We start from the raw sequence: 7,444 nt of genomic DNA on the forward strand, positions 1-7,444 counted from the left end.
TGAGAACACATGTTGGAGAAGTATTTCTTTCATTCTTCTTGCCTGACACAGCCGGGATTCAGCCAAGGTACCAGAAACACAGCAAGACAGAGTGCTAATTACTATGGTGCCAGAAACCATCTAAGCTACTCCTTTGTGAGGTCTGGTATTTAAAGTTAAAACCAAGAGAGCACACACAGGAACTATAACTCTAGAAATACATCAAAAGACTCTTACTTGCAGTAGCTCTCATTGACCACAACAGATACCACCCCCAACGAAGCAGAAAGGTTAAGTGACAATTTCGCATAGAGAAAAAAAAATTCAAGTGTTATTCTTTATTTCTATATTTCTCAAGGGAATGCCACATCAAATATTTAGTTGACACTTTTAATTGCTCAATATTTTAATACAAATATAGGAAATTATACAGAATTAAATAACACGTGAAAAGCATACCAAGTATATAAATATCCAGTTCAACAATGAAAACAACTTACACTCGAATTCCTAGGTCACTCTATAAAGACAGATGAAGCAAAAGATACAGAAAACAACTTCACTAGTTTTGTCAAAGGGTTAAGAATTAATAGTTCACGATGTCTTCAGAACAAAGCAATTGTATTCAGGAGATGCCTTCTCTTTGTGAAAAACAAAGTCACAGAAAAAGAAGCTGGGGTGGAGGGAGAGAGAGAGAGAGCGAGAGAGAGCGCATAAACAACTGACTGCTGTACAGGAAATTCTTAAAGTATCTGTTTTCATAATATATTATCGTTACACGAGACAGGATTCAGAATGGCCTCAAAGAGAGTGTTATTGTGGGCCCAATGGATAGGGAGAGCATGCTTTTGTAAAGGTGTGAACTACTCACTAAGACTAACAATATTGCCTAAGTGCTATAAAAATAAGTTAAATGGACACATTACAGTTGCCAATGTTACTTCACACTATATTCTGCTCTATTTTCATCATAGTAACCCTCATAGAAGCACATAGAGAACGGCAGGGGAGTCAGGGATTCTAGCAAGGCCAACCATCAGCAGAACAGTAGCAGGTAGTCAACTAGATACTCAAACAACAGGGAAACACACTGGCGGACCTAAGAACAAAACCAGAGCTGGGACACCAACAGAAAAGGCAAAAGGTACTCTCAGAAGCTCTTTGGACCCTTCTGTGTTCTTTCTTCTTTTGCTTATTCTTCAGTTTTCTTCCTAAAAATTCCATCAGATTTCAGACATGGCAAATTTTCTGGTCCCACTCCTTTCTACTTTGTGTAAGGACCAGAGAGCTCTGTGAGGTAAGTTGACTACAATTTGTCCCTCCGGTGGGAGTCCTAGTCGGTCTGAGAGCTGTCTTGGCACTGGTGGTTCTAAGTCTGGAGCCTTTCTAACAGCATGGCACTCATTGCTCTACCAAAAAAAATCAAGTCCTACAACAGACCCGAGGCACTCGACTTCTTCTTGGAATGCAAACACCAAGGATCTGGGACAACAGCAAAAAGTCAAATCCCTCACAGGCTCGCTTCTGGTCTTTTGCTCTTCTTAGGTCCTATGGAGAATGACCTTTTCCCTCCTGCTTTTCTTTCACATCAGATTCAAGTAGACCAGGGAAACGCGTTCAGGGTTCTGTATAATTTCTCTAGAGCTCTGAATAAAAGAAAGAGAAGTGTGTCAACATTGGACATTTCTAATTTCTCAACATACTTTAAGCAGTTAGCAACAGAATTAAGAAACATGGAAATTCAGAGATATATTAGTGTATAGTTCTCTGTCTCTCTCTCTCTGTGTTTTTTCTTTTCTTTTCTCTTCTTTTCTTCTTCTTTTTTGGATATAAAGTTTCACTCTGTAACCAAGGAGTCTGTCCTGGAACTCACTGATTCACTGAGAAGCCCAGAATGGCTTTGAAGTAGCAATGATCTAGTTCAAGGACCCTACCTCCTTGGTCTCTCGAGTGGTGGGATCACAGACTTCTGACCTAGTAATGAACTAGAGAATCACCTATCCAAAGAAAGACGCCTGGTTCAGAATAACAAATGATCAAAGAGGTTCTAATTAAGAAGAACTCTCAGCTCTGTTCCCTCTGGGTCTTAACTTGTGGACATCAGACAAGGAATCATCACTGAGGAGACAGAAAGTTTTCCAAGAGTTACTGATCGCCTAGCACGTAAAATGGGAGGATGTCAGCTTCCCCACAAGGAATGTAGACAGTGAGATAACAGCCCTAGAATTTAACCTCGGTCCCTCCCTCTCATCTGTGTCCTCTTAGGTCATTTTACTGGATCTTCCAGAGTTCTGCATATTTTAGATGCCAACATTTTAAGCATCAGTTATCAGCGATTCATGCAATCACTACCTTCTCCCTTAACATGGCCCAAGTGAGTTGTTACAATAAAAAGAAAATAAAAGAGAAGACATTTATGCAGTAATTGATTTTTAAAAATTATTGTGCTTAACAGACATGAACTTTCCCTGTCAAGTTGTTATAACACCATCCATTTCGTCTGAACCTATACTCTACTGCAGACTAGTAAGAAGTGGGTTTTTGGTGGGCAAACCTTCTCAGACCATGTTCCATGTAAGAGTGTTCTAAAACTTTAACGGTTTCTTTCTTTGAGATTTTAAATTTGTAATTCTTTTGCTAGAGGTCAACTATCTCTGCTCTCCTCCATGGCTGGCTTTTTTTCTGTTTCCTCATCCTTAGTCTAATCAATTCCAAGAAGCTGACCTCAGACTAGTTGTCTTAAATAAGTGGCCCCGCTCCCCAATCTTCCCTTTCACTGTATGCTTATATATGGTTTGCTCACAATGCCATGTTCAGGTTTTCATAGTATCCTTAGTTAGTTCATCTATGGTTTCTCTGTTTAATATAAATGTCTCTATAACAAGTCATATAATACATACATGTGTTAAATAACCAGCTTTCCCATCATCCTAGCCTTCTTACTCCCCCCCCCCCGAAAAACAACCCAGTTTAACCAAAATAATTCCACATCTTCAAAATGAAACAATTTACATTACCTATATCAATAAATTAATGTTAGGCATCATAAGGTCATATATATATATATATATATATATATATATATATATATATATATGTTTTTGCTACATATACCTTCTGTCCTTTCTCCCCTCTCAGCTTATGTTGCTTCCAAACTTCTATCCTTGCTTGTGAAATGAATACTGTGTGTTCTGCCTTCCAGTACTCCTATCTGAGTTCTGTTCCCTCAAATCCTGCTTGCTGTAATCCCCATGTCTTTTTCTCTGTTCACTTCCTCGAGCTCTCCTCCTCTTATCATGTGTGCAAATGCTTAATTACACATTGACAAAACCAAAAGGGACCATAGCCTTAGTAACAACAGAATCCAGCACTTACTGGAAGCTTACTATGATTCAGTGATGTGAATGGCATAGGCCAATGGTCCAATTGCTGGTAGCTTGAAATTATAAACGATGAAAACATTTGTACTAAATAATTGGACAAGAGCAACCCAGCTGGCAATCCCTTAAGCTGGCATAAATCCCTTGGTGCTGGCATTTTAAAAACATTTTTCTAATTGCATGTACTTCTTTTAAAATCTTCACAGCATTTGTATAATTACAGTAATTGGTCCTAATTTCCAAATGCAGAGAAAGGAGCATAGGTCCAAAGGTCCCCAGCTATTTGTTTTAAAGAAATAGGACTTTATCAGAATCTGTAAAGAAGTGATTATAGTAGCTAATAAAACAAATGAATGATCAGAAAATAGCTAATTCTGTAGGTCATTTAGAATCTCCTTTGCTAAAAGCAAAAGTTAAAATATTGGCTTATTGAGGACAGCAATACAATTGTAGAATTATCTCAAGCAGCACTGGGAAGATGAGGAGAATTTCAGTTAGACAGAGGAATGAGTTCCAGAGACTATTCTAACACATGGTGTCTTGAGTAACAATGTCATCAAGCAGATGAAAATTACTGAAACCTTAGCTTGTAAGTGTTCTCATAAAGAAGTTTAACATATAATGAAGAAGACCTTCCTTAGCTTGATTTAGCCATTCTAGAATTTGTACATACATTCAAAGCATGGTACTATATGTTATTGATATAATTTTGTCAGTCTAAAAGGTAATACAAATAATCAAGTTGAAATTATCAATACATACATTTTGAAGATGAAAAGCCCCAATGATATTTAGTAAAAACAATCTTCAAAGGACTTACAAAATACAAGGCTAATCTTTTCTCTTTGTTGTATAAATGTCATAAACTTTGTAAACCATTGACCTCAGAGACTTTTGGAGTTGGGAGCACTGACTGATCATGGCAAGTTCTGTCTAGTTTGTTTACTCAAAAGAAAAATAAACTGTATTGTGGTGCTCTCTGGTCTAAAGAAGCTTCCAATAATACTCTATTGTGAAATAGGAGATTGTAGTGAAGGTTGTGAACGAAAAAGTCACCAAGAGGACATATGTCTATATGCTATAGTGTGTGTGTGTGTGTGTGTATGTGTATGTGTAAATGTGTGTGCATGCTCATGTGCATGCCAGAATACAGTACTTATTAGCCCTGTGGGTTTCTTTTTTTAAAGAACTATGTTATATATGGGCTGGTGACATCAATTGAGGCTTATTAGTACAGATTTTAAAGAGCGATGAGGAAAATACCCAGGTACTTGACATCTACAATGGCCTCATAATATTGTTCTTTCAGTATTAGAGACTCAGAAATCTCCATTTTCCCCCTCTTTAGTCAGTCTTTGACTACATAGCACAGGTTAATCTTAAACTTGAAATTCCTTTGTTTCAACATCTCAGTTGTTGATATTACAGGCTTGTACCGTCATGCCCAGTTAGAAACCTGTGTCTTATTAAGTTATAATCGATTGGAAATACCACTATGGTCCTGTCTGACATCATGATGTACAGTGCTAAGTGTAATATTTTACCTTGCTCTTACAGAAAATCCAAATGAACTATGACTAAGCTATCAGGACAAGGTCAGTAACAGTAGCTGCTGTGATGGGCCTATGAGTAGAAAGATGCAGGAAGTATGTAAGAATTGGGATTTCAATGAAAAGAACCCAGGTTGGTAATGTTACAGTCAGTGACTAGTAATGAAGAAAGCAGAAGTTACATTTTTGTGTTAGACTTGAGACACAAAATATAATCTTGAAAAATATTGTAAAGTCTTGCTTCACTGTAAGGAGGCAAGGCTTGAATAAGAAAGCTAAAGTGATGTGTTCAGAGAATCTGACCAGGGTTTGATGTTCTTTGATATAGAATTTCCCTGAACTGCATGAGGCTAAGGAATATAGGTATATATTCCTATATATGGATGCTTGTACTTGGAGATCAGATAACAGCAATCTCTCCACTTACTCCAGCCCACCTTAACCTGTGTGGTAGCAGAACAAGGTTGTCTTATATCATCTCCATCCTAATTTCAAGAGAGTGGAAAGGAATACCTTACATAGAAGGATGGATTTATCTGTATGATTCAATTAAGAGCCCAGAGATATAGATGGACCTGCTGCAAGCACACATGTCTTTATGAGGGTAAGAGAAGTTAGTGAGAAACTTAATTTGAGAATGGCCTAAGTGGTCATCACTACTTCTGTGTATGGGAACAAGTAAAAAAAAAAAAAAAAAAAAAAGCAATCAAGCAAGCAAGCAAACAAACAATAACAAACAAAACAAACAAACAAACAAACAAAAAACAAGGAATGAAGTTGATCTGAAATGCCTGGATAAACACAGGCCATTGATTTTCTTCAAGAATTTGAAGAAAGGAAGATAGCTTTAAAAGCACCTTGATTTTAGCCTAATGACTCCTATGTTGGATTTCTGACCTGAAGGATTATAGGAAAATGAATTTTTGTGTTGTAGGCCATCAAGTTTCTGATTATTTGGTAAAGAAACAATAGAAAACATAGTATTTCTCTTCCATGGCTAAGCCATTTATTTATTTTGTAAAGTAACTGAACCTCTTCCAATTTAGAGAACATAAAGTTCACTTCTCTAGTAACGAAGACTAAAAGTGTGGATCTGTTCAGCCAACGTTCAAAGTGTAGACTACAATGGTGAGGGGCATAGCAGTTCCAAAGAACACAACTGGTACTAGACAGGACGGAAAGAACAGAAGCTAAAATTCAAGGTAACAATGACATGAGAGGATTACTTAGTTTAAAAATGTTCTATTCCTTGTTATTTCATTAATTTGTGTACTAAATAATGCTAATATGAACAGGCAATCTCTTTTCAAAAAAAACTCCATGGTCAAACAGCTAAGGAGAGAGATGTCCACTTGAGAGCTAAACTGCCATTTAGTTGCTATAGAGAAGATTATGATGTCTTCACTCCTGGAGGTGTTCTTGATATGGAGTGAAACTCAGGATTTGGTTCATTTATGCTGAGATTATTTTTTTAGGGTTTTGGAGAATAAAAAGGAATAGTTCCATGCAAGAAAACCAAGACTTTGAGAGCCTGGTGGTCAAGAAATTGGTGGTCAAATTTTGTCATGCCATTTCGGAATGATGAGTAGCATTTTTACATATGAAAACAACATGCTTTTTTTTTCATATAGGCTTGGAGTACATTTTTCCCAGCAATGCTAGCCTGAACAGTTTATTAAAGGTTCCCCATTGCTTTGTTCATATAGAGCATCATCTTCCTTCCTAATATTATGAAGATTCTGGATAGGGTAGGGATTCTTACTTACCCAGTCCTGTAATCTGGAGATCATTAGCATTATTATTTAACAACAAAGATTTTAATTGCTTAAATAATAAATCTTCTTTGGATTATCTTCCTAACTAATGATGAATTTTATCAACACAAAATTCATGGGAAATCTTTGTTCCTTGGCATAATAGTGTGCTTAAAAGAGGAATCAGTATATGTTTCTATCCAGGAAATAGTAAATTATTAATATAATCATTATGTATTGTCAAAAGCCCATTCATATCTCAGGCTACTAGGAAGTAAGGGAAGTCAAGCTAAATATAAATATTATGTGGTCAAAAATATCTTTTATATGAAATAGCCAGCACTTTGAAAAGAAGTGAAGTCCAGAATATATGTCTCACTTGAGTGTCTGTGTTCTTTTGTTTCCAACCCAGTCTTGAATCAAGCAAACCAAAGCAAAGAAAATAGCTACTCAAAACAAAGCGTTGTAACATGGCTGAGATCTACAGTGATCTGCTCCATAGCAGACCCAGAATTTCATTCATCGTTTCTGAGAACTCTATAATAAATGGTAGGTAATTGTTGTGAAATGCAAGATTATTCTCAGCCTCCTCTCTGGAGAAGGTATGAACTTATGACATCATCAACTGTTACTAGAAAAAATGGTTGGTATCCAGGGATCCATCCCATAATCAGCTTCTAAACGCGGACACCATTGCATACACTAGCAAGATTTTGCTGAAAGGACCCAAATATAGCTGTCTCTTGTGAGACTATGCAGGGGCCTAGCAAACACAGGAGTG

At 36.9% G+C, this 7,444-nt stretch overlaps 1 protein-coding gene across 3 annotated transcripts in view; it reads right to left on the reverse strand.

Moving 5' to 3' along the window:
* Nucleotides 1-309: 309 nt before the first annotated feature.
* Nucleotides 310-7,444, reverse strand: part of LOC110311760 (OX-2 membrane glycoprotein) — a 27,724-nt gene continuing 20,589 nt past the window's right edge. Inside the window, exon 4 of one of the 3 annotated variants that reach the window (XM_029470687.1) lies at nt 310-1,625. The gene's annotated coding sequence lies outside the window, so the exon portion shown is untranslated. The remainder of the gene's footprint in view (nt 1,626-7,444) is intronic. The other 2 variants (XM_021185278.1, XM_029470686.1) reach the window with 2 other exon arrangements.

The sequence above is a fragment of the Mus caroli genome, chromosome 16 (genome assembly GCF_900094665.2).
Source record: "Mus caroli chromosome 16, CAROLI_EIJ_v1.1, whole genome shotgun sequence".
Classification (NCBI taxonomy): Eukaryota; Metazoa; Chordata; class Mammalia; order Rodentia; family Muridae; genus Mus; species Mus caroli.